General features: G+C 40.3%; 1 protein-coding gene and 1 long non-coding RNA gene across 8 annotated transcripts in view; one reads left to right on the forward strand and one right to left on the reverse strand.

The window, feature by feature from the left end:
* The window catches only part of fat3a (FAT atypical cadherin 3a), a 69,072-nt gene that overhangs the window by 55,441 nt on the left and 5,106 nt on the right, over positions 1 to 8,525 (reverse strand). The window lies entirely within an intron of this gene.
* LOC112149799 lies at positions 972 to 7,657 on the forward strand. The gene is made up of 2 exons (XR_004948948.1): positions 972 to 1,159; positions 6,756 to 7,657. It is a non-coding gene; the product is annotated as an uncharacterized LOC112149799 (long non-coding RNA).

An 8,525-nucleotide genomic window follows, 5' to 3' on the forward strand; every position in this document is an offset into this window, starting at 1 on the left:
AAGTAATAAAAACAAGTTCTGGTTACCTGAAAATTAAAGTAGTAAAACATTTTTTATAAATCTAGTTAGTAACTGGGAGCACACCAGATAATAACTGTTTTTTATATGTAAAAATTGAATTAAAAAAAAGGTCTGGTTACTATCTGGTGTGCATGTGTTACTAACCAGATTTTTATACTGTTATTATTTCAATTTTTGTTAAAAAATGTTTTAATTCAATTTCCCTTTAGGGGTTCAATGCCTTGTAAAACACAATCAATAATTTTAAAAACATGTTTTCTAAATGTTTTCCACTGTTTGGTTGAGCAGGCAGTTAAAGGGTTAAGTAAGTAATGATCAAATCTTTTACTTTTTTTCTAAACAGTGGATTTAAAGGGATAATACTGTTATATGAACAACAGACTTTCTCCAAATTAAAATCTAAATGTTCAGTCAACTTTTGCCTGCTTAGTTTGCTTTCCATGTGCAGCATAGGAAACAAATCTGCACAGTGCTGGCTGTCTTCTAAGTAGTGGGCTTGTCTCTCTTAGATAATCTCCACTTTAAAAAACTCCTGGGTCACAAACACATTTAATGAGCTGCACTCCTTAACTACAGCGAATGCTTTCTTGTTGAATGTGAGCAGGACTTTACATTCTGGATAGCAGCTACTTTTTATCCAGTGCTGTTTTGGGTTGAAACAAGTAACACAAGATAAAGTCTAAAACTGATTCTTTATGAAATAAAATGTACAGAATATGAAACACTGATGGTTTTGTTAGTGTCAGTCTGTTAGTGTTTTCCTCTATACACAGCATTTTCCATTCAATTTGAGGTATCAGAGCTCTTGTCTTCATAAAGTATGTTCCATGGCATTGTTTATTTTATGCATTAAAGCAGCATTTCTGAAACTAAAATCCTTACATTTCTGCAGTGGAACATTTTTTTCTGCTTAATAAAGCCTGTAGATGTGTTTGTATTTGAAAAGGGCGGGAAGCAGTGAGCAGGGGGGGAGTGAAATGCTAATGAGGGCAGTTGCATGAGAACCAACTGCTTTCAGTCTGTTGCACACATTCAGCCTCCTCCAGGGATGCAAAAGGAGATCTAATGGAAAAAGATGATGAGGGGTCACTCCCGTTTTAGGGTTATTGTACAGAGGTCAGAGAGAAGCTTCCTGGAGGTATGTGCATTTCACACAGTACAGCCTCCCTATGGGTGCTCACAATCACCCGTTGCGCAACACATACATTCATGAGTAAAAAACATATTGTGGTTCCTTTTTTTTTTAAATGATGCACCCACAAGCAGTGGGGCAGTGGGCTCTGTGGACTGGATTGGCAATCAGTAAGTTGTAGGTCAGGCTGCAAGACGGTGGAGTGGTTAGCACTCTCACAAGAAGGCCCTGGTTCAGATCCTAAATGGGTGGAGTTTGGATCTTAACCAGACTTTTCTCTATTCACTCTGGCCTCTACTCAAAAAGTGTAATTTATGATTCTGTCCCTTAGCTGTGAATGTGCTCAGTTGTCTGTCTTTATGTGGCCCTGTGATGAGCTGGCAAACAGTCCAGGATAAACCCCGCCTTCCCCCTAAAGTAGCTGGGACAGGCTCCAGCATCCCTGTGACCTTGTGTAAGAAGATGACTCACAACGTACAAGCAAAATGCTGCAAAAAAATAAAAAGCCACATGGAGGCTCAACGGACTGTTATCAACCAGTTTTAAACTGGGTTCTTGGGATGTTAAAGAATTAAAAATATAGAACATTCAGAAGCTTAAGATTGAAAGTTCAGATTATCTGAAACAAGCAGAGAATAAGCAGAGGTCAGCAGGAAAAAATATTATTTGACAAGGAAACTGGTCTGTCACAAGAAACCCTTCAATTGTTGTTATTAAGTGATTTTAAAGTGAATAGGCACGGTCAGTGGCATTTTTATTAGAATGGAGAATGTCTGGGTAAACATGGAAGTAGTGATGCAAATTAAACAGAGACCCATATAATCCAATTATTTGGTCAACATGATTTTTGAGGAGCTTTACTGGCCCATAGTTAAACCAAAAGAGATGCAATGATAATTCAGTGGTTCAATGTAAATAGAATTCTCAAATAAGACACGAGAAGTCATAAGGAATCATGTCCATAAAGCCTTTGTCACAACTGCCCAACGGGTGGATACAGGCCGTCTGCGGGCAAAAAACGGGCAAACCTTTAAGGGTCATGCAGGTGACCCGCACGAAATATTAAGGCAAACCAGTAGATTTAAAATAATAATGCATTTTTTTTCTCATCAGATCATAGGGAAGACTCAAAAGGGTAAGAAAGGGTGAAGAAGGCGTCTCATTCTGATTTTTCTTTTGTCCACCCCTATACAAGGATCCAGTTAGTGTTGTTCATATGTTAAATGCATCCTCCTTGTCTCTGTTAGAAATGAAAAAATGAGACAATTAGAATGTAGTTTGTGTGGACATCCCAGCGTTCTACGGGCACTTACATTTCACATACATAGAGTAATTGCGCTCTGTCAATGAGGAGTCAATATTCACACCGTTCTAACGACTACAGTGTGGCGTAAGAACAACAAACAACAGCATCACCTGTACGACACAAGTAGGTATAACTTCCATTAGCCTTACGAAGCCTGCACAACACACTTACCAAACGCACGACAACGGTACGTTTCATTTTCATTATGTCCCCTCTCGAGCAGGGATAGGCCTCGAGGGCTGCAGTTTCTGCATGATTTCCAGATATCCAAGCCATAATCATGAATGATTACCTGGTTCAGGTGTGTCCAGCCAATTAGAACATGCAAGAGCAGCGTATGTTGGAAAACATGCAGGAATGCGGCCCACAAGGCCTTGAGAGAGACTTGCAAGACACATCTGCGCTCCTCGTAAGATGCAGCCACTCCTCTCTACGAGCCTCCCCGGGCCTGGACAACTCTTGAAGCCGCAGCACCCTTACAGGTCATGCCCTATTTGAAAGCAGGCTTAGGCTAGGTTACATAATAGTGGACAGCAGACTAAATAAAAAAATATGCCTATGAACACACACCATGACTAATATCAAAAGTCCTTACTCGGAATAGGAGGACTCGACCTGTTTTATTTATTTTTTTTACAGTGGGTGAGTAAATAATTGTATATTTTTTTCCAAAGGTTTGATGATAAAACAGAATTTGTGTACATTCTTCGCCAATAACCTCTGTTGTGTCTTTCATGTCGTCTTTCTCACCAAGCGCTCTACTACTTGATATTTTGTGCGGGTCACCTGAGTGCCCTGTACAGCTTTGTTAATTGTTTACCTGCAGACAGCCTGAATCCACCCCTTAAGACATTGTGACTATAAGGCTTGAGATAACAGAAACTGTTTTTCGTTGAAAGGGTGACCAGGGACATAGACTGGTCGAAAAGAACACCAATGTTTCTGAGGCCGGGCTGGGAGGTGGAGCCCAGAAAACCAAGGATAAGACAACATAGGAGATAAATGAAGTAGCAAACACAAGGAAAGATACAAACTCAACTCTACAACAATACAGACTGAGCACCACATGGAAAAACCTGATGAATCCAATGTGAATGGGGTAGAGACAAAATATAATATGTTATAACATAGGCCATTCAACCTCAAAATTGATAAAAAAGTAACTTATATAGTCAAATCACAGGATGTGTTCTTCATATCATCTGGACCTTAAATATCTGAAAGTGTGAGTATTTTCTCCAGCTCTAGATGCTGATGAAGAAAAGTTTTTGTGGTCTGACTGTTTTAGAGAAAGTAGAAGTTGTGAGAGCAGATTTAGATGCAACAATCCAGTGATCATCAGAGCAGTCAGTTCGTGTACCGTTACTTGGTGGGGGTCAGTGCGTCTCAGAGGTGGGGGCTCTCGTTAGTGGTTTATAGTTGATCTGTGGTGTGAAAGGGTTCCTTCAAAGTATTCAGTCAGACAGGGGCTTGGCAGTTGTTAGAACACCAGTCAGCAAAACAAAAGTGAACTTAATCCAAACAAGTGCAGGTCATGAAAAAATGCACAAATATGTTTGTCTTGTATATAAAATCTAAACCAAAAGAGGAATAAATATTTACAACCTGACGCCAGGTTTGCATGTTTTATTTGTTTCTTGTAGTCTGCCTTTCTTGAACAACCAGCCACTCCGACAGTTATACGGTGAGCTGACCTGGCTCCAATTACTTTTGTTTTCAACCAGCCTCAAAGAAGAAAGGCAAGGGTTGCCCCTTGGTGCTGTCAAAGAGAATCTGCAGGAGCTGTGTGAATGAGTGGCTAAAGCTCTATTCTCCTCATCCTGTGCATGGAAGTGCATGTGGATGTGCACGACTCTAGCTCCTCCCCTTTATGATGTCTGTGGGACTCAGTCGATTAGTTTCCAAGTGGTTGAGATTCTTCTTAAAACTTTAGTTGTTGTTCGGAATTCATTAATATTTTTGTATGTGTATGATGTAAAATGTTTGAGTCTTAAGTTGAGTCATGGTATCTGAACTTAAAATCTTTCTTGAAGTGTGAAACGTTACAAGAAAGATTCTAAGTCCATATTCCATGACTCAACTTGAAGACAACATCACCAGGATGAATGGGAACCTTTTTCGATATTCAGTGTTTGAGTCATCTTACGAGGCACTGTGGTCTCTCCTAGAATTTACACCTTCACCTTCTGCCCACATCCGTACTGAATGGAGATACTGAGGAAACTGATCTGACATCTTAGTCACATGCAGTTGTATGGGGGTTGACCCGTACAAGTGTTGGAGGCTTTTGGATTGTCTGGACTCGTGGACGGTCGTTGAGAGGTTCCCTCGAGGCTTGTGCAGGATGTCATGAAACTGGAACTTTGTCGTGTGCTTGGCATGAATAGAAAAAAATGCTCATGAACACTTTGATGTACTGGTTCACAGAGTGGTCTACGACCTTGAAATTTTGTGCGGGCTACCAGGTTTGACTGATTTTTATCCACAGACAGCCCATAAACACCTGTAAGGACAGTTGTGGCTAAAGCATAACTCAGTTCTGACAAACCTCAGAAGAATTCAAAACTTAAGTGGCCCAACATGTGGGAACTTTGGGATCTTCCTTTTCTACTCTGCTTGTGCTACTTGACGATGCTCTTGAAGTTGAATGAAATGGTTTCTCATGATTGCTAATAGGGATTAGGAGAAGGATTCTTTGGTCTAATGAAAGATATACATGGTTGACTTTCCACAACCAAGCAAGCTAAAAGCCTACAGATTTAGAAAGCTGGACATCATGACGTCTTACATACTGGAAGACTGTACAATGTCTGTACTAAAGTCCATGTCTAGACTTCGGGTTCAAAATGTTTGACAGGTAAAAGCTGAACCGTTAGCTTTTCGGCTTGTTCCATCAAGGGTCGCCACAGCAAATCAGCTTTCATTGAATCGCATAGGTGGTATTGTCAGAGAGTTGTGCGCAGGATGCCCCTCCTGACACAACCCTATACTTTATCTGGACTAGGGACCGGCACAGGGAGACCTAGACTTGGGTCCCATATTTAGGTAGTGGGGTGAAGGGTCTTGCCTACAAACCCGAAGAAGTGACCTCTGATTTTCCTGCGCGCCAGTCCTACACCCAACCATCTGAGCTCTTCAGCCAAGGTAGAGCTGAAATACCTTTTATTTTTTCTAGAGTTTCATCCTTCCTTCTTTAGAAGCCATTAGTTCAGATGTATTTTTGTGACCCAAAGTCATACTTCTACTGTCTTTTTAGTCGAATAAGGCTTAAAGCTCCTTCCGCATCTGGACTTCCACCTTTAGAACATCAGATTCTGAGAAAGTTAGTAGCTCCACTCTCATACTTGTGCACCAGCCAACCGCACAAACAGAGGTAACAAAGCTTCACTCCACACAAGCCAGCAGCCCACAGTCCAGATAAACGGGCGAATTGACAGAACCCCCCTCCCCATCTCTTTTTCTCATGCACTTAGAGAGAATGGAGGGGGTAGTAGTTTCCAGGATACTGGCATTTGGCACAAAAGAAGCATACAATGCCCCAGAGACCGCTGGGGTGAAGGAAAGTGGGGGGAGATGGAGGGGGAGGAGGGGTGTCAGTAATGCTGTCTGCTTGGGGGGGAGGGGGGTAGCCTGTGGATTGCAGCAGTGAGATGATGATAAACTTACCAGTGTCCTGTCTAACCCTCCTCCACGTCAAGGACGAGGGGCCCCAAGAAGTTCAACCACAAATCTGAATAACCGTTCATACGAGATGCTGTTGCTCTTCACTGCTAGGCTTCAAGAATGACCCAAATCCAACGCAGAGATTCCAAACACAAGTTAACTGAAAGAAGTCAGAGAGTTCTGTGATCTTACTAAGAAATGTGTCCTAGATGTTTATCTATGTTATCGGGACAGAAACGTTTGTAAACGATCTGTTGAAGAAAAAGTATGTTTTCTTTGGGAAACTAAGGTATTCGTCTGCTTTTTGATGGTTCTTTCATACATTGATTGATGATAAGATTGTTGTTTTTGTATTTAACTATAATGTTCTCTAAGATTTGTCAACTTTCCAGTACAGAACAAAATGCATAGAAAAGAAACAAGTTATAGCAAATCTATAACTTTCACTTTTAAGCAAGGCAAGATAAGAAAAGGTCCTTTTTTTTCTTCGACCAATGAGAATCCAGTTTACTTGAGGCTTATATAAATACAGGACAGGTGTGTGTAATTGTTGAGTATATATTCGTGGTAAATTGATTACTTTCAGCTCCAACCAAATTAAGTCAATTTAATTTCCATTTTTTCGCTACATAGATGCCCCCCCTGTTGGAGCCAGATGACATCAGTAAGCAGTGATTGGTCCAAGGTTTTCTAAGTCAATGTTGCAAAGGTAACCCCTCTGGCCAATCAAGAGTGGCGTTGTTCAAAGCCCATACAATAAAAAAGTGGACTACACAAAATCTGTCAGTCCGATGTTTAGAGCATCAAACGTTGGGGTAAGCAAGCTCCACCTACTTTTTTTTTTTGAGGCACCTGATTGGTTAGTTTTAAAGTATTATGAAAAATGTATGGAATGACTAAGTAATAGCTGTTTATTTATTAAATGAAGTCTATGGGAGTTTGGTTTCTTGGAGGCTGTGGGGTCACTCAGTCCAGTTGTCATATCAATGGGTACAGCCAATGGGTAAATCTGCCATCCTCCATGGTTCCACCATGGTCCCCCATCACCCTTCCCCTCCTGGAAATATGCAAGCTGAGTTGTCTTCAGTGGAAAAGAATGTTGCACCGCTAGGGAATTTTTTGCTCTTCAAATCCTAATTTTATGTAGAGTACTGAGCTTTCTTGCAGTTGTTTAGGGAGAACTGGAGGGTGTTCCCAGGGGTGGTGGTGGTAGGAGGCGGGGGGTGAGGGGTCCCGATTCGGCCGTGGACCATTTCAAATCAATTAAATGTTCAAGCATTGATAATTACTCATATCTAAAAAAAACATTTTATAAGGGGGAGGGGCTAAACTTAGACACACCATCCCCCAGACAACTTGTGAAGAGCACAACAACACAAGAGTCCAGATTTGGGTTTCATAAGATCCAAGAGCAGGTGATTTGGACAAATCCCACTGCATCACTCCAAGATAGACTATTTTGAAACAATAAACTCAAAGGAGGAAAATAGTGGAGAAGTATAGCTGTCTTGAGAAGCAAAAAATAAAAAAATAAATAAAGTCCATCTCAATAATATGTATTATAAAAGACTAAAAAACCATGTTGTGTGGAGATCTGAAGGGTTTTCAGCTCCTTAACAAGTAAACTCATTAATGTGGTGATGGACTGTATGTTACTCCCCCAGAGGAAAGTCAAGACATTTATGATGTCAAAATGCAATTTCCTATTTTAAAATTCAACTATTTTATTTAAAATAATCTTTAAAATTATTTAAAGAATAAGTAAATAATCCAAGTGATGATTGTATAATAATACTTAAAACATGATATTCTTTTCATTTTTCATGTCTTTCTATTAATTATTGTAAAATTAATTACATAAAATTTTAAAATATGTTTGCAATTGATTTAAGTTAGGACGGAGGAGGATGGGGGATGGTAAACCTGTGTTTTCTGTAGGAGAAAAGCTCAAAATAATTCTCGAGGATGATGAGATCCAAACGGAGAGCATGGTCATCTTCCTCATCAGGTCAACCAACTGTGTCTGTTGGAGTTCAGGATGAAGCGAACAAGCTCTGAAGCCCTCGATCTCTCCCTCTTTCCCAGGACCCTCTGAGCCGGCACAGAAAGAAAGAGGCAGTATTTCCTCCTCTTTCCCAGGTACAAGCGTCTCTGCAGAGCTTTTATCCACAGCGGAGCAGACTTGAATCAGAGCATGAAGGTCAGCTCCTGTTCTCAAACAAGAACATGAAGGTTTTCATGTATGCTTCCAAATTCACTGATATAAATCTTTTTTACTTTCTTACTCTAGTATCATTTTATCTTTGACATTTTCAGTTTTCAGGATTTTAAAGAGAGAAGTATTTTTTTTCTATGGTATATTGAGGTTTGGTGGTTTTCTATGAGTAAACAGAGTTTCTGTTT

The sequence above is a fragment of the Oryzias melastigma genome, linkage group LG13 (assembly GCF_002922805.2).
Source record: "Oryzias melastigma strain HK-1 linkage group LG13, ASM292280v2, whole genome shotgun sequence".
Taxonomy (NCBI): Eukaryota; Metazoa; Chordata; class Actinopteri; order Beloniformes; family Adrianichthyidae; genus Oryzias; species Oryzias melastigma.